Raw genomic sequence first — 24,263 nt, forward strand, 5'->3', positions numbered from 1 at the left:
AGCTTCGGTGTGTTTTCCGGTGTGCTTTCTCTCCCCTAGCCATAGCCGCTAAGCTCGCCGCCACTAATGGAAAACGTAATTGGGCCTAATGCGATCATTTTTCCGATTACGATGCGGCTGACGTTGACGTGCGAGATACCGTATGTAACATGTCTATTGATACTTCTGGAATCTCTCTTTTTTTTAGCACGTATATACGTGAACAAACATTTGCACCTTCATTCGATATGGATGTACTCTTTTATATCTCACAAATTTCTATAATGAATTGAAAGAATGCGACTGGCTTGAAGAAAGATTGCGCGTCTGGAGACGCGCATTAATAGAAATTCATAATTCAGACTAATGAAATCATCCCTTGATTATGCAGGTAGCCTCGGCCTGGACGAGCGAATATTTCCAAGCTCGTTAATAAATGAAACTCACGCAAAGGACGATATCAAAGTTACCGACGAAGGCTGATAAAAAGAAATCAGCAGCTCGGGCCCCGTTTTCCGCGCCCTTTTCATCCAACGCTCCCCTCCTCTCCGCGCCGTTTTCGCGCGCATCGCAAGACAAGGCAACAAAGTACTACTCCGGCGAGAGGATGATGTAAATTTGTGCGTTACAGGCAGCATCGAAGTTGCTGCTACGAAGAGGATGGGGTAATGAAAACGAATTGCCCTTTTCCCTACTATTTCTTGATCCTCCTTCCGCATCTCCACCTCAACTTTTTTGACGCCTGAACAGGTTGCAGGATAAGCGGGCGGGGGAAGGGGGGAGAAAGAAGAGGGGACTAGAGATATTCATTCGGCGTACTCTCGCGAGACTCTCTTTTACGAGTTAAGAGAGGAGAGGAGGCTCCTTCTTTTCTTTTTTTTTTCCCCTCTTCCCCTCTTCGCGTCCGTGTGCCGAGTAATATTTCGCCGTTCATTCGCAAATTGAAAAGTTTATAATGGGCGGTAACGGCGAGCAAACGGCCCCGGCCGATCGATACATAATGAACTGGCGAACAACGTAGACACGCTTAATTGAAAACTCGTAACTTTTTTCGCCCGAAAGATATTTCGAACCGATATTTTTCCAACCTCGTCCCGCGGCTCGCCCCAGCGAGACGTTTTTCGAAATAACATAGACGGGCGGTGCTTAATTTTAATTTTAATGAACTCGATAACGAGTAATAACGTCGGTGTAACACTCACGGTGATTTTTCAATTTCCACCGCGTCCACAGTGACACGCGAGAAAACGGGACTTCCCTTTTATGTGTGCGTCCGTATATCGAACGTATGTGAGTGAAAATAAGTCACAATGCGTTCGAATTTAATGTAGTATTTCGAGTAATAAATTAATCTCGCGTCTATATATTCTTCGATTTTCTCAATTTCTCTCTTATACGATTTTCACAATACAAATATTTCATCATTAAAAAAAAAAAAAAAATAAAAAAATATAAACTATTCTATTTTTTGTACTTAAAGTATTCTGCAAAAGAGATTACATGGCATGATAAAAGTATACTAGAAAATATATCGAATCTTTATAGAAGCGATGTATAGCTTGCTTTTTTTCAGTTAGCCGACTGTAACGAGGACGGGAGATTATTTTCAGCATTGGGCATTTGTGAAAATGTTATCGGCAGACGTCGTTATACCAGTCAAGAGTGGAGATAAATTATTTTTTGAAATCCCTCGCAGAACCTCACATTTCTCAAGAACCATAGGGAATTCGAAATTCCACGCTCGATCGAGCGTAATACATGGAAAAAAGACACGTGCGAAGAATGCGCTCGAGGAAGTCGAATGTGTGTACTGCATATTTTTCGGATCTCTGTGTTTCTTTTCCCTCCCACAACCCTTCGACTAGTTTGCTTGTTTTGTCACCCTCCCGGCACTCTCTCGGGATGCTACGCTCTAATTAGACTTACTGAACCCTCCTCACATATCCTTCGCGGTGCCTGAAGAGTTCTTCCGGTACCGTACGCCACTCATGTTGGCGGAAAAATAATAATCCCATCGCAGAGAAGAAAGAGAGAGAGAGAGAGAGAGAGAGAGAGAGAGAGAGAATAAAAGGAGAAGAGGGAGTTTGAAGCACGGTAGCAATAAATTGGCTCGTTTAATAACCGTAATAATTCAATGTTTTTTGATACTATTAATAATACATAAAAATACATTATTAATCAATATTAATTCTACCCAAGTTTATTACTTATACGATTATATTCAATTGTCTTTCTTTTATAAAATTTATATCTTTTTTTTTACAATAAAATGTAGAGAAATTTAATGATTTATTCATTACATTTTTCTATAGAGTATTATACTTTTCAATTGTTTGATTCTACACATATAAAAATTTTGTGTGTGTTTAAAGAAATGATTATTGTATAATTTTAATAGTATTTTCGTGTACATGACAAATATGCAAATAAAATATAAATAATATTCGTAAATTGTTAAAAATGAATTTTCCATTAAAATTAGCAGCAATAATCAATTGTGGGCTATTGCTGTAAATAATTTAATCAAACCAATTCAATTTTTTTTTTTCAAATGGATATGTACATATGTATGTTTGTGTAAAAAATGCGGTCTTTTTATGTACCCTTAAAAATTTTCATGAGATTGCAATGGCACGCCGGAATCGCTTAATTCGCAACACGCTCATCGTGTCGTAACAAGAACAAGTATGCGGATTGGTCGTCGTGACTTTGAGAAATTCCGGCCGCGATCGATGATGGAAAACGAGATCGTCGACAGCGTTTTACGAACGACAGTAGACGGCAACTATCCTCGCCTCTGAGGGCTCGGTCGAATCAATTAAAAGCTCGCGAACCGACTGAAATTTATGCAGGAAAAATTAACAAGTCAGATGTTTCCCTTCCTGGTCTCTCGGCCGTTTGCTCGCATCACTGCTCTCGTTTCAGCACGCGCGAATACGGGGATATTAAATTAACGACAATAATGAGATGATCATCGAACTTCGAAAATATATATTCCACTCTCTCTCCCTCTCTCTTAGGTCCTACCCTTTAAATTTTTTTAAAATTCTTTATATATAAAGTATATATATATATATATAACTTTACAAAAGTCAAGATCTGGCATAATTCCCGCGATCAATTCTTTTTAAAAAGTTGTTATTTAATTTCATAAATATTTTTATATATCTAACTTTTATTGCAGCAAAATATATATGTATATATAAAAAACTGATTTATTTAAACACGTAATTAGAATGTGTGTATGTGTGCAGAAAGATATGTGATATATCCTCTTAACAAAACTGCCTGTCGTGAAATTCCAAAGTTTGTAAATGAGAGAATTTCGCCAACTTTTGTAATAACCAGTAAAATGTTCATAATTACAGTCGCGAGTCAATGCAAATATAGAAAGACGCAGATCAGCTCGCTCGTTACTCATTACAGTCGGCATCGCCGCCAACTATAATACTTATCCGCTCGCGATCTTAAGCGTACTATAATCGTTCGTAATGGCTCAGTGGTATCGCGCTGCACTTTCAATCCCGTGTCGAAGTTCCTATCCCCGAATAAACAGCGGCAGAGTGATACCGGCGCAATTAAAGGTGAAACGGCGAGAGTACGAGCGGAGGGACGAGCAATTTGTACGGGTACTATTGGCACTGCGAACTTAATCCCGCTCAGCAAAGTACACGGTGAACACGGCTCTCCGCCGATATCGGTCAGAGTAATTAATCAGTGCCATATGGTAAGCCCGAACGTCGACGGCTCGACGACGGCGGAGCAATTAATAACGTTTCCATTATCAATCGTGCGTAGTAACCGCGATGTTTTAACTTTCCCGCCGACGCGCGAGAGAGAAAGAGAGAGAGAGAGAGGGAGAGAGAGACGAGTTTTAGTAGTCGGCGGAGAAACGCCGTTAATAACTCTTTCTTATCGATCGTCCATCGGCGAAACTTCCTCGCAGTCTATAGACAGTTCTCAGGGAGGTGCTGAGACAACCTTCCGCCCGACGCGTAAGTCCTCTTAACTGTACAGCGAGTCTTCGGCGATTTACATACTTAATTTGCTTCGCGTTTCTATCGTAGATCGCGCATTTCCCGTAAATCGAAGAATCAGTCGTGCAACTGTAGAATTTACAACTGATATATGCAAAGTATCTTCGAAATCGCTGACCTGATTTTCAACGATATTAATAATACGCGCGCGCGCGCACACACACACACACACACAGCAATATTACAAATTAACGATTATATACGAGCGTATAGCGTATTTTTAGATAAACAAACTTTAAAGAAAATAAGATTTTTTTATTTTAATATAAAAATAAAATTAATATAACACAATTATATGTGTTGCAGGCGCTCTTTATGTGTATGTATAAAATGTTTATAAAAAATTTACAATTTTTAAATAAAACGCTGGCCTACAAAAAAAAATTCAACACTCTATAAAAAGGCTAAAACTTCTATTAAATATTTTACATAACTTAATTCAAAATTTTTATTTATGTAATGTAAAGATATGTATGCATTATTATAATACCGAAATTACATGATAATATTTAGACTAATGAGACTTTATGTATAATAAAACCATCGCGTGTAATGTATAAATAGTTCAAGTTAATTACTTGGAAAATACTTCTGTGTCCTCATTTGAGAAATCACAGTTAGGTTTAAATAATCAATAGCCCGTCACGCGACAGCGATGCGTACTTGCTGTTAAAATAAAAAATGGACTCTTAACTTTACCAAGAAATGAAAGAAATTGTGCGACGATAAAAACTATAATTTGCTCGCATGACAGCAGAGATGCGCGAATAATTTAATCTGGGAAATGCAAGCGATTAGAGGGCATTCCAATTACGAACAATAGTGCAACGATGGCACACATGTATACACACACACACGCACATACACACCCACACACACATACGCGCGCGCGCGCGCACACGCGCACAGACGAGAGAAGCAAAAGGAAGCACCTTACCGTACGTAATCAAACACAATCATGGATTTGTGCCGCCTCGCACAGTAATTAGTGCTGAAAATTCACGTCGGGGAATTACCAGGGCTATAAAATATAGCTGCTGTATGATATAAAAGCTAATTAGTGGCACGTGTTCGCGGCAATGAGATGCGCAGGATACCTACAATTAGTAACGAATCACGTCAGTTGCGCTGTCTGAGAAGGATTCATCGAGTGACAGCAAAAAATATAAATATTTAGAAAAATAAATTATTCCCGCGCATATAATTTAGTTGCAAGATTTGCGCTAATTATTATTCTATTGGCATAATTATCAAAAGCTATCACACGTCTTCGTAAATAAAACTGATACGAAATTGTCGTTTAATATCTACATTTCTCGCGTAATCCGTTTAATCCGATTAAATGAAAAATATTGAAAACTATTGTAAATCACTTTAATACAGCATATAAAAGATTTATGTTAATTTACTAGAGAAAATTATCGCTAATTAAATTATTCTTTTATCAGTATATTATTATATAATTAAAACTATGATTTATTATAATTAATTATTTATATGATTTATAATTAAATTTAATATATTAACTAATCTTGGAAAATTTAAGAAGCTTAGACAAATATTTCGCAATCTTTTCTTTAGTAGATTTTTAATTTGAACACGCTTCTCTAAGAAAATCCTCTTGGAAAAATTTTAAGGCAAAAAGAGATAATTCGCGTCAGTGAGCGGAAGTTACATTTGCATGTTATACGCAGGCATTAGTGTCTCGAAACGTTTTATCGTATTATCTACTTCGTTAGCCGAATAATTGGATTTGCGGTTAGACAATATCCTGGCACGGTCCCAAGGGTGCGCCACCGTGCGCGTTTTTTAGTATCATACATATACCACGATGAGCTAACAGTAGCTAATAAATATTCGACGATAAATGTATCGATAGCTTTCCGCGAAATGGAAGAAGAGGCAGAAAGAGAGAGAGAGAGAGAGAGGAAGGGAGAAAAACATTATAGAGAATTATTGTAAGAGACGAGAGAATGAAATTCACCGAGCTTCATATCGCGGTCGTTACTTTTCACCCCCGTAAAATTTATTTTCCTTTCTCGTTCGTTCTGTCGTATGCATTTTTCGCGGGTTACACGAAAGGTTGAAAGAAGAGAAAAAGAAATTAAATGAGAGAAAACATGATAGATAGAGAAAACGAGAGAATACACGAACGAGACAAAAAAAAAAACAAGAAAAGAGAAACGTGTGCAGGATCAACGAAGAAAAGATAAAGAGAGAACCTAAAGAGGGAGTGAAAGTAAAAAAAAAGGCGGCGAGGCAGAGAAAAAGAAATATGAAGGATGGAGAAGGATAGAGAAATGCGCGAAGAGAATGAAAGAGTTGAGAGGGTGAAAGGAAGGTGGTGGAAATGCGGCAGCGTGAATCGGAATCGGTGCCGTGAGGGATTTCGAAGAAGGCAATATTTCAATCGACGTCAGATTTATCGACCTCCCGGCCGTCCGACCATACGAAATGGCCGGTGCGCGCGTTACGTGCGCCACTTCGTGAAGTGATCTCATGCCTCTCGCGGCCACCTGGCCTGTCTGTCTGGTCGACGACTCCGTTCTGTCTACTCTCCGTCCGTGTGTCATCACGCGCGAATCTCATCATCTCATCTCATTTAAACGACAGATTCTCGGCAAGTCAATTTCTTCGCCTATTTCGGTTCGATCTACTCATCTTAATTATCGCACGATTTTTTCAAATGTTAATTATATTTGATAATGCGAGTATATAACAACCGTCTTAAAAATCCGTCACTTTCCACGCTCCGATCATAAATATGTTAAGATTTAATATTTCGTCGGATCTCGACAAAGTAATAACGAGAAAAATATTGAAAAGTTTGAATGTATAGGGTGTAGTTCTTTCGATATTGCCTTGTTTCGTAAAAACTAAATTTGACACACTTTGTAGAGGAAAAAGTAGTCAGCCATACCAGATGGTAACTGTTTATTACTTTGTAAGTCCAACATTTCTATGCCCGTTATGTGAAAATCACATAAAATTTTATGCCCGTTATGTGAAAATCACATAAATAAAATGCAGCACGAATAATACTGCTGTTTTTAAATACCGAAATAAAAACTTCAAAATATACATGTAAAAAAAACTAGTCTTCTTCTTCTTCTTCTTCAAAAAAAAAGACCTAACTATGCAAATTAATAAAGAGAAAAATTATTTATTAAAAAAAATATAAATTATGTTGATTATTTTTTGTTATAATGCGCGATTTTAAAAATATATCTAATTTCCTAGATTATATGATTCATTTGAAATTGATATTTCGATGGCAAGATCGCTTCTTATTAATCAGAATTAAATACGAAAGCAATATTACATGCTGTAATTTCGTTTTTAAAGCTTACAGAGTTCGGCTCGATCTAAAGCTAGGATAAAATTTACCTTATAGCGTTACTCTCACGTAACAATCGCAAATAGTATATTGCAAGTATACTGGTAAGATTATTGTTACAGTTACTATTATCACCCTGCAGCACGTTAAGATAATCCGCGCACACATATCTAGGTTCCGAAACATTTCGCAATTTCTCGGCATACCAAGTAGAGACGCTTCGCAACCAAACATTCTCTTCCTTCTCTCGCTATTTTCATTCGCGATCATTTATATATGAGCGACCACAGTGTCACACGCAAATTTAATCGTATATATTATATTTAAACGATCTGATAATGGGATTTTTCATTCGATATTTCGACGTGACATATCGAAAACCGCAGTTTATTCAGCCAATATTAAACCAACCGCCACACAAACAGGGCGATAAGCACATGCGAGACGACATTCGAAGGACAATCAGAAAAAAATCGGGGAACAAAAATCCAAAGGCAACACACACGGAATCTATTTGATGGCGCGGGAGGGTAGGCGAACGCGGCGCGTTCGAGTATGTGGATTGGGTTGTTGCACATAAGAGGTTGCTCGAGGCGTTATGGGATTCTGCGATAGAGAGGAGGAGGGGGAAAGAGACGCGACGATGGAAGGAGAATATGGGAAAGAGAACGCGCAGAAACCCCCGAAACGAGACGACGGAGAAGACGGAGAGCAAAGGAGGGGCGGGTGAAACGCGAGAAGAACCGCGATGCTCCGGATTGGCACGAAGAGGGTTGAGGTTGCTGCTGGCTGCGCTTCGGCAACTTGGCGGGGTTCGCCGAGGCATTGAAATTGCAAATGCGCATTATGGATATTTCCCTATAGAGGGTCGAATACCTCTCTCTCTCCCCTCGTGGTCTCATACCACGTTTCTCTCGCTCTTTCTCATTCCTTTAGCTATCCCTTCCTCGCTCCTTCGCCTTTCGCTCCTTCGATCGATTCTTCTCTCGCCATTTCGACTCTTTTCTGTATCCTTATCATGCGTCGACTTCTTCCTTCCTTCTTTCTTTGTCTCCTCCTTCTTCTCTCATCGCATGAACTGGACAGTTGCCTCATTTCCATTACTGCCTATCTCTGTGACATTCTCACTTTGTACATGGATTGTTTTCCCTCCTCGTTCTATCGCTTTCCCCCGTGAAAAACCCCGCTTCTGGTTCCCCTTTCCTTCCTCTATTTTTCGCTTTGTTTCACTCTTTTCTTATCTTTCCATCTCTTATATATCCTACCTGTTCCGTCCTTCTCATATCCATGCAAATATACATTCGTATTCTCGTTACACGCATCGCGTTACGAACGTTATCACCCTGGGGCCACATCCGATTCACGCACTGTGAACCTTGACTATTTCATCGCCTTTACGCTGTTTTCATCGCCTTTATTTATTCTCATCACCCGCTTTCTCCCGCACCTGCTTGTCTCTTTTGACGCACATCTATGACAGTGATTCGCAATATTACATTGTGATCTAATAATTTTTGAATAAAAAAGAATATATTCTTCAATAGCGTTTGTCACTATTTAACAATAGCTATAAAATACTCTAGAAAAATTTACAAGACTGTATTGTTGAATAATATCAAATTCGAAAAAAGGCTCTAAAATATATAAATTTATAATTGTACATGAATTGTATATTTAAAAACAACACGTACGACAGATATAATTGATAATACTTATTCGTGAAATTTTGTAAATTTATAAAAAGGTTTAATTAAATTAAATAAAAATTTTTAACCGTTAAATAAAAACTGAAAGACTTTTTCTCAATTGACGAGATATGACTTTTACGCAATAGTGTACCAATTTGAGCGTCACTGACGCGTCTCGCAACTCGCGAAGGATTCCGAGGGGGTGAAAGCGAAGTTGGAAACGCAAGGGCGAATAGGTAAGTGAATCTGTTACACGGGTTCGGCAGGGGTTCGGATTGCTTTGGGCGATTCCCTCCTTCTTCGATTCAATACCCTACTGGGCTCCTAGTCACCATTGTACACTCGTAGTCGCTGCTTATCCTATCGAAGATATATTCCCCTTCCTTACGCGGTACCGCATGTAGTTACATGGAAATCAAAGCGAGACTCGAATCATGCTAACATTATTGCGATTCGCCAAACTCCTTTATCGATTTCATTGATTCCTTAGAAATTATTAATCATTATCTTTGCTTTTTATCGTCACTTAATTTCTTGTAATTATTATTATTTCTTGTAATTATCTTGTAATTTCAATTTTGTAAGAGCCAACAATGCATGTTTGGCAAATTGGATTGTGTATATTTCAAAAAAATACATTTTTTTAAATTAATTTTATTTATACACATATAAATTATTCCTAACGTTTAATATTAGAGAGAAGAAATTCAAATCCAAACTCCGTAAATGTAAATATTATATATTATGTGTGTACTTCTATGTATAATATGTATACATAACAATATATATGTATAAATATATAAATTACTCTTCAAATTTAACAGCAGACATTAATTAATGTTTATATTTTCCAATGTAGAAAATATAGTCAACAAGAGTAATTATTAATGTAAATAAATTTGTAATTTGAATAAAATAAATGGTTCTATAAAATCATTTCAATTATTAAATTACGTATTAAAATGAATTGAAAACAATTATATCGCCCTTTCTCTCTTAAAGAAAATTTTTTAATGTACCAACACTTTATATAAAAACTAAATACTCGCATGTATGTGCTATTTATTTAATCATGCAACAGAGTAGAATGTGACATAATAACATGTATATATTCTTTATCACTTTTATTATTTTTTAAAGCGTGCAAATAATATCTCCCTTGTAAAGCGACACATTTCCATCCTTATCGTTAAATTCAGTCGAGATTATACATTGTAAAAGAAATAAAATATAAAAGCTATTAATAAAAAATATTGAAACGCATATCCCAACTTTTTCTTTTACATCCAAAACGTAAAATGTGATAACACATGTTATAAATTTTAATTAATGCCAAATTAATATTAATATTCATCACGAGAATAAGCGTAAATTCTGATTTTTCGGTAACCTTACGCGCGTTAGATTGCTCATCACAAGATTTATTTATTTAATAATCAAAAAAATTACGTTGCAAATAAAAGAACCATCGCGCTTGGTCGCGTGAAATCGATCGTTGGTTAGACCTCGGAAAACTGCAAAAATCAGTATCGCAGAGTTTTTCGTTGCAAAAGCGTCCCGTCACGTTGCACCTGTACACATGTACATAGTATTATTTATTTTGTAAACAATGCCGCAACATCCGCGGCCAAGCGTGAAAGTGAGGCCAGTTTATTTCGTTTCCGTTTGTCCCGTACCAATTCAATTTCGGAATAAAAAAAAAGCATCGGAGGTTAAGTAACAATCCCTCGTGTGGCTACCCGTTTTTTTTACCTTTGCTTCATTTTAGAAAAATCACGATGTATAAAAAACATTCTTCGTTCGTAGTCGAATGCTTGTCGCAAATGTCACAAGCTCGTTTGCCCTATTTTCATTAAATATTTTATTAATTTTTTTCTTTTATGTCGTCTTGCAGGACAAAGGTTTTTTCAAGCGTGAGCGAATCGGGAAGATTAAATCAACCGCGCCTCCGATCGGTTCGTTAACCTTAGTTTTAATTTTAAAACACGGTGCGAAGCATTAAGGCCATTTTTTGCAAGCGATTTGCGCCTGACTGACCGAAGAGCGCGAAAACAAAACGAACAGAAGATACAGAGAAGAATGAAGTGAAAAATACTGGCAAAATACCTTTGCGTTCTAGTTGTTTGTTGCATCATTTCTGAGAAGCACTCCCTCATGTTGCTATAATTAACCGCTTCAATTTTAATTATATTAAAAAATATGTGTATAGAAATAAAAAATGATTATTATAGTGTACAAAAGTCCTGGTCTTTTCTCTCTCTCTCTTTCTCTCTTTGATCAATTCGCTTGTAAAAACTAATTGCGTTTTGAAAGAAAAGAAATTTATCATTTTATTATTTCGTATATAAAAATTATTCAGAGATTTGTTAAGAATTATGCACAGATTTTGCCACGCTTAATATTTTATATTTATCATCCAAATTTATCAAATCATCGAGAAGAGACACAATATAAATAACGTTTAAAAAAATTTATCATGACTCATAGTGAATCGACACTATATTTTTTCGTCAGTGGATTACTATCGATAATTCTCAAGAACCTTTATAGCCATTCGTCAGCCTCAATTTTCATCCGCCGCATATACCTTCATCCGTGTCCTCCACCGATCTTTATTTACTTTTATTCCCTCCATTATTCGAGCTTTTACTGTGCCGCCGATAGAAGCAGGGGTTGCTCGATAATACACACTTTTATTTTCATTCCCACGCCCGAGTGGTTCGCTCTCGAAGCAGCAGCAGCAGCAAGCCAATATACCACTTGTTCTTTTCACGTCATTTTTAACGAACGGATATGATATCCCCATAGTCTTTCTATAATGCAGAATAATCAATACCGAGGGCCATCGCGCCGCTGTGTGCCGACATTTCGATGGATAGGATATTAAAAGTTTGACGTTTCGTTATCGATGGCTCCCGTAAGTCAGCGAGTTAGTTGAGTTGCGACTAGTTGTGGTCGATGAAAGTATGAAAGAAACTTGCATTGCTACTATATATTCTTTATGAACTTGATATGAATATCAAGAAGATATTATATTAGGCTATTTAGCGTAAATAATATACGAGAGAATTATGATAAAAATGATTTTCATGAAACATTTCAAGAAGCTCAATTCCATAAATATGATAAAATTTTATTTTATTTTTTTTTTTTTTTTTCTTTTTAAGCGAAAATGGAATGATACATTGGAAAAACTAACTATTTTTGGAAAATTTATCTTTTTACAATGGCAAACATTAATAAAAAACATTTGGCAATCCATATTTTTAATTCTCCATAAATTTATTTTCGTTGTACGCAAGAGACATAGTTCCGATCGGAAATGTTTAATTTTATATGTCGAATAAAAAGAGAAATATCGTCCTATAAAATTTATTGGCGCAAAGCTGTTTCAAATAAAAAAAAAGCAATTTAAGCAAATCGATATATAGAATAGCAATCTTTATTAGAGTATATCTAAAAATGAATTTCTATATTAAGTTGAGATAATTAAAATAAACATAAAAAGAAAAAAAAAAAGAAAAAAGAATATAATAAAGTAAAAAAGCAATGTGACATCAAAACTTTCGAATAAAATAATTTTACCAAAGGAGAGAAATAGAGATTTGAAGCTATAAAGTTTCCATCTAACAGAATGTTTTAATAAGGCTCGTAAGTAGCATTCGATGTGTCCGGGTATAAGAGCTAGGGAAGATGAAATGCACAGCTGTGCGTAAAAGGGATGAAAGGGAAGGAAACGAGTATAAAAGGGAGGCTGTTGCGCGGAAAAGCGGAATGGCTAGATGGTGCGGTTGCTATGCGCACCAAAAACTTTCGAATTCACCGGCAGCCAGAGGTGCCTGTAAAAGTATGACGGTAACTATAATGCGATAAATATAGTTTTGCAGTTAAAGAACTCGCTAGATCACGCATCACGATCATATTGCGTCAATGATTAATCGCGATAAATCGAGGATTTGCAGCAAAAGTTATCGAGTAGACGTCAAGTAGTCGAATAGATTGATTTTTATAACGAGGTATTCAAATATCTTTGGTATAATTAATTGTTTTTTGTTTCACACACAAACAACGTGTTGTAAACAAATACTAACTGCTAATAATCATCAGAATCACAGAAATAGAGAACTAAAATATTTTACATTTTTTTCTTTCCATAATTAAATGTGACCGTTATAGGACGATTAAATTTGTGACTATTTAAGAAATGATTATTATCTCGCTCTTCTTGCTTAAGATAAGTACAAATCATCTTCAACTGTTCTCTCCTTCTTTTAATGATTCTTTTTCTGATTCCTTTTAATGACTGATATTTACTAAGGCTCTTGACTAAGCAATCAAGTTAAATGAAATAATAAATTAAATCGATTAAGTCTTTTAAACTCGTTGAACGTCTCTCTTAAATTCTCATTAAATTCTCTCTCTTTTTCTTTTTCTTTCTCTTTAAAATGGAGTTCTCTAACGGAGATCTGTAATGGATATTTTCTGATATTTGGCATAAATTGAAATAAAATATTTTGTACTCGCGCGTTAATGGTAAATAAATCAGGGTTTATGAAAGAGCCATCGCATATATATATATATATATATATATATATATATATATATATAGGGATTACATCAAAGTGAAATCGGGTCAGATTGTTTAGTTCTGCGTCCTGCAACTGGCACATTGCACGTCCCGTCTCGTAACTTTACACTGTAATTGCCATCGCCCGGCATCACACAGCACGGTAGCAAAGTTTCCATAGCACTGTAATAGCAGCGTTGACCGATGAGATGAGATGTTACACAGTAACGATCATGTGAAATTAGTCCCGTGAAAATCTGCCACGTGACGCGCGTTTTATCGTGATACTGATGAGTATCGTGCAATTCTTACGAATCATCGTCACCGCATCGTCGTCGTCATTATGACGTATGATTCACGCGATGGAGATCAAAGTGAAAAGTTTCTTTTCACTTTCGCGACTCTCTTTCCCCTTTCTAATTTTACGCTCGTCGAAAAGCTGGCTCGCGTAATATTCGAACAACGCTATTGGCTACAAACGAACGATCGGCACTTATGCCACGCAATCTCTGGAGATTGGCGGGTGCTCGTAAATCGGCAATTTTCTTTGTCCGTAAAATAACGTCATCGATGAAAATGCGAGTAATAGTCAAGAGCCTATACATAGAGCCTATCTGTCATTTCTCTTTTTCCTTTTTCTTTCTCTCTCGCAAGTTCTTACACACGAAACTGCTAATTTAAGAGCTACAAGTCGTCTCCGTGTGTCATTTCGATATCGCGTCGTCGATTCTTTGTCGATGCACGACCACACGCGCGCGGATTATCGATACGATACCGTATTTGTGTGTACATCATTTTGGTGTCCGTCAAATAACCGTGCACTCGAATACACAAACAGGCATTCGATTCGTGCCGTAGATAGGGGTAGTTACAGGAATCTATTGTACTCTCGAGAGGTCGCGCGAGGATCGGACGAAAAGGGGGACGAAAAGGGGGAAACGGGAGGATGGGGCTATTCGATGGCATACGAGGAGGGCAAGAGGACAGGGGAGAAAGCGTCTGGATGAATGGCGGCAGTGTTGCTGCTGGTGATGGTGGTGGTGGCTTTTAGCTGGGCGCATTCAACCGCGAGGGTTAGCCGGGGGTACGGTATTAACGCATCCCCGTACGCGGTACACAGGAGGCGGAGAGGATACGTCCGTTTCACAGAATCGGTTATAAAATGTATTGCGACCGTAGTATTTGTTTAATGTAGTTTATCGCCGCTGGCCATCGCCGCGATGCCAAAGTTATTCCTTGCGGCTTTCGGAAACCTGTAGGCAGATCGCTACACGCACATTTGCGAGATTCTATTAAATATTCTCAGCAAATTATTAATTTATTAGTTAGCATTTAAAACGTACGACATATTCAAATTGAATTATTCGCTAAAAACTCGTTACCCAACATATGTCATTCATGTTATTTTAATTCTTATAATGTACGAAATAGATTGCTGTAATGACATAGTTAAATCTATTTCTTACGTTACTGTTGTTAAAAAATAGAATACAAAAAAATAGATTACAAAAAAATTATTCTAGTATTAAAATCACCTTTTGCACAGCAAAAGTTTGATAAAAGATTATTATTCTTTGTATTAAATAATTATTTTTAATATTTTAAATCATGACTAAATAATTTAACTCAAAATTTCGGATTAAAATAAAATATTAAATTAATAATTATAAAATATCAAATTCAGTTAAATAATTAAATTTCTGATAAAATCAATAAGAATTAATTAAAATGTTTCTTTGTCAAAAAGTTTTATATACATTTATGATTTTTATTATACATATAATACAATATTAAAACCTGAATGTTAAAACAATTATTATTTATTTCAACAATTAATATCTGTATCTAAAGAGTTATTTCCGACATACTTGATAAATAATTTGTGTTATTTATCAGCGTCGTCGCATGGCCCATTAACAAGATATACACTCAAAGCTTAAGAAAAATTATTAACATTATATTTTCCCGTGACGCTGCAAAATAGAGAATTAATATTCTTCTAAAAAAAAATATTACATACAGTAAGTCATCAAATTTTATTTATTGACTAAAATTTACTATACGGTTTACATCCGTATTCATCCTGCATGTCGCGCGGACACGACCGTTATCATATATCTCTCATTAAATCCTTTTCACGAAGTTACGAGAGCGTTGTTTAGACATGAAAGAATGCAGATATCAAATGGTATGCACTCGCGTAACGATGCAACGCTTTCATTTAGATAACAAAGGAAACGAGATTGCCATCGTCCATGCATCGCGCAGGGTGTCCAGGCAAGGGGTAGAAAATAATCAAGCGGAGTGTATGCGTGTGGGGGAGGAATGGGGGGGGGAGAGGGAAAAGGGAGAAGGGAGGAAGGTTTGGGAGGAGAATGAACTACGCAGGCTCGGCCGACTCTGAAATATGTTATACGCCGTAGGACGCCACAGCGGCGGCGGCGGTCGTGTTTGTTTAATTCGGTTTAATACATTCGGAGCGAGGGTCGCATCGACCGAAACGTAGCCTCCACGCCGTGTAGTACCTTCGTCTCGTCCCCCGTTTTCGTTCAACGCGCTCCCGTGCGGAACCGAGCGTGCTTCTCGAGATACGAAGGGAACTTGGGTTCCCCCCCCCCTCATCCATTCCCCCACGAACAGATTCGATGATAAGTATAAAATAGATATGAGGGAACAAGATGAACGCAAAAGTTTGCGAGCTTAATCGTGTAAGTTCGGCGATGATGGACTCGCTGAAGGCGAAAAGCGAAAATTTCAATGAGTTTTTTATTTCCAAATGTCTTCCACGAAAAGCCTAAAACACGAGCGATACATATCTCCACATCACCACATACGTTCGCGAAAATTTCCTTTGCGAAAAAACGCGAAAGATCGAGTGCTCGCACGAAATTTTTTGTTTGTGCGAAATTAGAACGTAATATGGATCATGGTTTGCAGCATAATGTCTTAATTATCCTCTCACGCGGATCACTTCATCTCGCGTCTCGTTGTTCAACGCAATGTAACGTAACGCTCGTAATGTTTACTCGTGTAATAATCTGTTAATAATCTAGTTGCGCGAGCAATGGTGGGTGGGAGAGGGACGCGAGAAAAATAGAGCGCAAATGAGCGAACAGCGGCGGCGGCGGCGGCGGCGGCGAAGTTGGTGTGTTTCATTGGGATTTAGGAATCAAATATTTGCACGACTCGAGTTTCGCCTCGGTTTACACGGCGAAGCTCGCGAATCCTAAATACTCAGCATTTACCTCGACCCACCGACGGAAAACCGGCACCCCGAGGGTGGTGGCGGGTAGAGCCGCGAGAAGGGAGGCGTGCGAGTGACGGGTCTCTGGTTATACGCGAATACCGCGAGAGGGTTAATTTGTCGGCACCGCACGTTCGATGCAGATTCGAAAATCGCGAGCTGGCGCGCGATTATGCCAGGCGTGCGGCGCGTCAAAATAGCGCTGAATCAGCGGCCATTAAAGCCGGTGAGAGAGCGCGGCCCTCATTATTGCGAGTTAAATCGTCCGAGCGTTTATCCTTCGTAGAGAGTCGCTTGCGAGTCCCTAATTGGCCTTCTCGCACGATCGTCGTGAGAATGAAATCAACGAGCTTGAGGAAGTGTGGCGTCAGGAGGTCTACGATCAATTTCCGCTTAGAAAGAATAATAATTGAATCGTTATTTCGCAAAGCATATAAATATATGCATTATTTTACGACAATTGCAATTCTCTGAAATTATGTCATCAATTCACGCAAAAATATACTGAATAATAAAAAGATATTTATAATGCTGAGAAAATATTCTTGAGGCTATATATCTATAGAAAGTTTTATAAAAAGACACATTCTATAATAAATAATTTCGTAGCCATTTTTTCTTCTTCCTGAGAAAATAACTTTCCAGGACACGCTCTTCCTGCTTCTATTATGCTAATTCGAACGCTCTTGCTTCTTTATCATAAAATCTAGTCGCGTATGAAATTCCTTCTGCAATCTCCTTAAATATAAAGATGGTCCTAGAGCTCGGTGAACGGTTATCGGTTCGATAGGTCTGGCACTTAATTCACCGCGCGCGTCGTCAATATCCGGATGCTCTTATCCGCCTCGAACGCGCACATCGATTCGGCATGTATCCGGGTTTGGCAATCCGCTCTACCGCCCACGTCTAACCTACATACGCGGCATGATGGATGCTCTTCCATGTCCGAGTATCGCGCGAGAGCGAAATGCACGTTTAACAATTGCCATGAAAATCGAGAGCGCGAAAATATGTTCGGGAACGTAGTAAAATGAAAAGAAAAGAGCGATGATGTCGTGCGAGAAACTGGTTCCTTTAAATCTCTATGGAATCTAGGCCAAGAGACCTGTCGACTTCCTCTCCCCCTTCCCCGATGCCGATATCCGGGGTTGACGCCCGATCGTCTCTGTTCTCTTCGAATTGCTATCGATTCGATTCCTCTCGTCTTGTTTCTGGCTCGTATATATCTGTGTATATGTCCGCAAGCTTATCGTGAAACGTGGCACTTCATAAACATCTTAGTCTTAAACCTATGATATTCCATGAAACTTCGGTTCATGTCTGCCACCTTGTCGCTAAGAGTGACACAAATCGTCCCCATCATTGTCCGATGAATAATAAGATTTTCACAAATCTATATGTAATCGTTCCTTAAGATCTAATGATCCGATTCTAAAGATGTATTATTCCTGATGTCTGCCTGCGTGAATGAATTACGTATGAAGGAATAAAAATATTTAAAAATTTTCGCTTCTAATTTTAAAACAGAAAATTTATTTTAATGTTTTCACGGAGACGGTATAGATATAGCGATAATTCAATCAATCTCGCGCATCATCGGTAGAACAATAATCCGTCACGCGTTTCTTAACGATGGCGTCGTGACAAATTGGCGCGTACACGAGTGACAATCTGTATCAAGCGGACGAGAACGCTCGTTCGTCGATCTGTCCGTAGAGAAGCCCGCCTCTGACATTAATACATCATCGATTGTCCTGTAAATGTGCACGCCGCCGCTGGCGTGAAGTACCGATATTCAGTCCGCTCCAATCGTTCCAGTCATCATGCACCGACATAAACCCGCCTATTATAGGTAGATATCCGTTCCGTGGTAGGTGCCCATCTGCAGTTACTTCGGCTCTTGCGTCCTATATGTACCTTTATGAAACCGATACATTCGTAGATAGAAAAGTACACGCCCACCAATCAGCATATTCGAGCATCCGCGCGAGTACGATACGCTTTATTGGCACACAAGGAAATGGCCGATATTGATGAATAATGGCATGAACAAATATACGAGAACCAGGTATCCGTCATAAATAGAAAAGAGACATTTCAGAAGCTTCATTGGTAAAATAATGTTACGTCATTCGTCGGATAATATATCATATTCTTATCTCTAATTTATGGGATTTTAGCTACACAGATAATTAATATTAAATATTAAAAGTTAGTAATGTATTTAGACGCTATTTATGATACGTAACGATCTCGTCGAGAAAATAATATTTTTTCGAATTTAAAGTACTCAAACGATTCTAATAGTAATTCGTTAATTTGTGACGTACTTTTATACATAGTTCTTTCTATTCCTTGTCGCAAAAGTTTGCAATCCATAAAGCAAAATGCTCCGTGTGCGTTAATAAAAATAAGTGTATATATCCACCATTCTTTACAAGAGGTCTGCAAACAACGGTGGATATAAAATACTTTTTTTACAACGGTACGTGATCAAATCTGGAGAAATATATCTAAAGAGTTCATAAGAGTTTAGCAAGTACAGCTGTTATAAAGTTGACAGTTTTACAGCTGCAGTTTTTTTCGTAAAATCTTGTGATGTTTTTGAAAGCCTTCATTCCACAACGTATTAATTTTCTTACATTAGATTAAATTAGTAACATTTCGTAGAAGTTCTTTCTAAGTTTACTTTTATATTGCAAATATATACACTAGACTTATGCAGAGTAAAGTTTGCGTCAAAGTTCAAGAATTAATTTTTTTCTTTCATACGTTTAAAAATCTCTTTTTAAGTTTAAAAGATTTTCCTTGAAACTTTTTCTTAAACAAGCGTAATATACTTATAAGCAACAAATATACGATAAATTATTTGTTAGTGTAGTAACGTAAAACGAGAAAATATCTATTTTAATTGTGCCATTAAGATGTAAAAAAAAACAATATAATAGTTGTGTGCAGATATATAGCAATCTTTTGTTACTATTTGCAAGTTATGTGGTTTTATTTTTTCTCACGAAAATTTACCATTCGAATCAATTACGATATTAGTAAATTCGCGTCAATATATTTAATCATATTTCATTCGGACATTTATTACTCCAACGAAAATATAAATGACGAACCGCAAATTGAATTTACGAAAAGTTAACATTAAAGCGACAATATCTGGTATTCAGGCGCGCTCGCGACGTTATACGAAATTGACATGGAAATCCGTAGTTTATTTATATCAGAAGGATAACGTTACTCCTGTGAGTAGGGAGGATTAGAGAAGTCACAAATCACGGAATTGAACAGATTAAAATGGACATTCTGGGAAAGCAAAGATACGAGAATCGACCTGTCGGTGCATATATCCTCGTTTTCGTTTTTCATCACTCTTTATGCGAATATGAAAACTCTTTCGCCGAGCCCGTATTTTAAAGACTTCAAATATATTGAATCTAACACATCGATATATCTGTACATATTTTTGTACACGTTTATTTATTATTGTGTTTAATTTTAAAATGTCGCCAGTAGATAAATTAATAGACAAGTGTTTACACGACCAATTTATTGTTTGATTGTTCTATCACAATGTTTCGACCATATGGTTTTGGTCCTTATCAAGTGAAATTAAAATAACAATACTATAAATAATGATAGTTACAAATGAAATAAATAGAATTATGTGCCTACGTTATAATTAAAAAGTAGAAAGAGAAAAATCGAAATGTCAAACTGACATTGTGTCAACCAGCTATGTTTGGAATACTGAGAACGACTAAACGACCTTTATTAATTTATCATATATGTTGTTTAAATTCTCTGTATCTTTTTGGGAGTTAATAGTGTTGTCAAATTTTTTAATAAAAAACATTTCAGCTATTTCTCTCTTTCTTACATGTTTTTCGTTATGCAGAATATCAGGCGCTGACCAATCAAAGTCATGATCAAATTCTAATTTGTGTTTGCTTATTACGATTTTTTATTAAAAAATTTGACAACACTATTAACTCCCAAAAAGATACAGAGAATTTAAACAACATATATGATAAATTAATAAAGGTCGTTTAGTCGTTCTCAGTATTCCAAACATAGCTGGTTGACACAATGTCAGTTTGACATTTCGATTTTTCTCTTTCTACTTTTTAATTATAATGTAGGTACATAATTCTATTTATTTCATTTGTAACGTGACTATCATTATTTATAGTATTGTTATTTTAGTTTCACTTGATAAGGAACAAAACCATATGGTCGAAACGTTGTGATAGAACAATCAAACAATAAATTGCCAGTTTGATCATATAAACACTTGTCTATTACGTTTATTTATATTTTTATTCATTTCCATTAAAATCAATTTAATCATAGATACAAAGTCTTACATATCGTAAATTAATAAATTAATAAACCTGATAAGATTGATAAGTTCCACATATTTAAAAAAATTCTTCTAATGTCTTAACATTTTTCATCCATCAAAAATATTTGTCATAACGTTTTCAGCAATCTACAGCATTATAAAAAAAAAGACACGACGAAAATCTCTCCCCATCTCCCATCATCAAATGCAAATCTCGAAAGTTCGCCTTTACTCTCGTTCTAATCTTGATATTTCACAACGATCGACTGCAAAACGTTACAAAACTCGAGCTCGAGTCAAGCGCGATTCGTAAGACAAACCCGTACGATCCGGATGTCTCCAAGATTCGCCTTCCTCTCCGACTGATGTGCAGCCGACAAAGTTTCAAATTGGCCCTGGTCGTCGGCTAGAGGACACGAACTCCAGGCGACCGACGCTTGTGTTGGCGCGCGATCCACATCAAATAGTCTCTAAATAGAGAAGGCGACCGGCCACGATTACGAGCGGTGAGACAAGAGAAACATGAGACTATATCACGATCTTGGTCGCAGGCTGAATTTCTCCATTAACCATATATTATATATACATATATATCATTAGCAGCACACACGTCTACATCAACGCGGGGTCAGCTAGAGGGAAACGTAAAGCGCACGCGTACGCGTTTACATGTGTCTACGTATGCTCAAATACAAATATCAGGTTATCATGTGTACGTATACACGGAGGTGTGTATACAATTTGCAAATGCATACGCGGCCCGAGACACGCACGTAGACTGGCGGGGAACACAAATCACTGGTGTAGAGAGGGACAACATCGAGGGGAGGTGCCTCCATGACATACGCGCGTAATTGAATCGATGAATGCGTGTGTGGCGTTATCGTGTGATGTCATAACCCTTACCACGGCAATCCAATAAAAATCGTTAAAAATAATTTCTATACCGATACTTGATTTCTCTTTTTATTAGTTAATGTATATATGTATATATCAAAATTGCAATATATTAATAATAATTGACGATTTATTGTATGTTTTTTCTATTTCTCTATTTCAAAATATCTGTCCTCGCTAAAAAAAAAAAAACTCTATTTGAAAAATAGAATTGCAGAGAAATTTATATGCCATCAAAAGAAAAAAAAAAAGAAAAAATAAACATGACACTATAAATAATCTTGCAACAAAAATAATTGTATTTTATTTACAATTATAAAGCAATTATTTTAAAATACAAAAAACATTGAATGATGCTGAATAATGCACAGTATAACTAAATGTATACTTTTGAGATCAATACAGAAAAAAATTATGCTTGAAATTGTATGATTCAGAATCCGTTAATAATAGAAATTACTGCATAAATCTTGAATAAATCTATATATATATATTCAATTGATATTCTATACATGTAATGTATATATGTATTGCACATAATATGTAATATGTAATATATATATTATACGTAATATTGTACGTAATGTGTGTTTCACTAATATGTTAACTAATATCCTGCCTGTGAGCTACCGGTGCCACATAGTTACCGTTTGTGCATACACACACGGGGATATGTATACAATTTGCAAATGCACACGCAATTCGATACACGCACGTAGACAGATTGCGACGCAAATCACCGCCAACATTGGTGGGAAAGTGGTTTCATCTAATTAAACCGATCATATTTTAAATACGGATTTTATTGTTTTATCGTGTTTTTAAAAATAATTATAGAAATTTTTGTTAGGTTCAAAAGTTGTATTACGTTATAAGTTATTTATTTCTATGTTTAATTTTTTTGCGAGTATATTTTCTACAATATTAAATATGTGATTTGTTATTAAATTGCTCTTACACAGATTTTTCTTGATAATACCAAATCATTTTTTAAATAAAAAAGATTATGATTAAAATATTAAGAATAAAATTTCAATATATTATTTTTATTATGTTTCGTCTTTCGTATAAATGTATCGTCCTTTTTATACATCTTACGTATATGTTAAAATGCCTGAGCAATACTTTACAATTAATTGCATATATTTTCTGTATAATAAATAGCAATTATCAAGGATTTAACAAGAAATTTGTTTCATGATAATATGTTCTATATTATGCAATAATTAGTATGATCGTTCTTGTTTGTATAATTGCAATAAGCGACGTAACTAATTACATTCATGAGGCTAATGCATCTCAAACAAACCACATAAATGAAATCACAAGTGCATTTGTAGGAAGGTATGTCTCGTTCAACACTATACAAGTGTTTTGTATTATAATATCGATATAATGCCAATTAACTGAATCATATTAACATTATTTGAGTACACACAAAAAAGCCACGTGTTTAAGGCGCACCAACAGTTTTTCGCAAGCAAGGTTTTTTATAAAAGTAACATTCAATGAAAGATTTTTCTTCGCAAATATTTCCATTTCGTATATAAAAACCAAATATGCTTTCGGCATCGGTATGTATTTTCTCAGACAGATCAAGAATGGGACTATTTTATTTCAGAAAGCGAATAGAGGTAGGCTATTCTATTTCTTTCCAGAAGCAGCGAAAATTTTTCTAAAACGTTTCCAAATACATTTGCTATAAAAACCACTGCGAATATCCTCAAAATCTAAATATATTGATAGTCATTCTAAAGAAACAAAGTAATGATTTTTTAACGGCCAGAAGATTAAGCTTTGATAGAAAACGTATTCTCAAAAAACATGCCGTCCCAAGCATATATCATGCATCAAACTTTTGTTATCTAGTCTTGAATGTTTATAAAAAACGAACATTCGTATATGTTTGTCGCGCGAAAAGAATCTTTCTAGTATTCAGCCATTCGGGCTTCAGACAAGACTAATAAAGGTGAATACGAGGAAACACTTAAGCATGAGAACTAGCCAATCGCGAAAATTCTTCGAACGAGTTTCGGACGCGGGAAGGGGGAGAGGGAGGGGGAAAGAAAGAAGGGACAAGTGCGAAAGGGAAACGATGCCGAGGGAGGAGAAATACCGAAGAAGTTCGCGCGTACGTTGCCGAGAGCCGAGCATTTTTGAAAC

The 24,263-nt window shown here is 36.4% G+C and overlaps 2 protein-coding genes across 5 annotated transcripts in view; both read right to left on the bottom strand.

Moving 5' to 3' along the window:
• Positions 1–24,263, bottom strand: part of LOC126852565 (cystinosin homolog) — a 266,934-nt gene that overhangs the window by 185,553 nt on the left and 57,118 nt on the right. The window lies entirely within an intron of this gene.
• The window catches only part of LOC126852525 (uncharacterized), a 229,668-nt gene that overhangs the window by 148,191 nt on the left and 57,214 nt on the right, over positions 1–24,263 (bottom strand). The gene's annotated exons all lie outside the window — the stretch shown is intronic.

This window comes from Cataglyphis hispanica, chromosome 10 (assembly GCF_021464435.1).
Source record: "Cataglyphis hispanica isolate Lineage 1 chromosome 10, ULB_Chis1_1.0, whole genome shotgun sequence".
Taxonomy (NCBI): Eukaryota; Metazoa; Arthropoda; class Insecta; order Hymenoptera; family Formicidae; genus Cataglyphis; species Cataglyphis hispanica.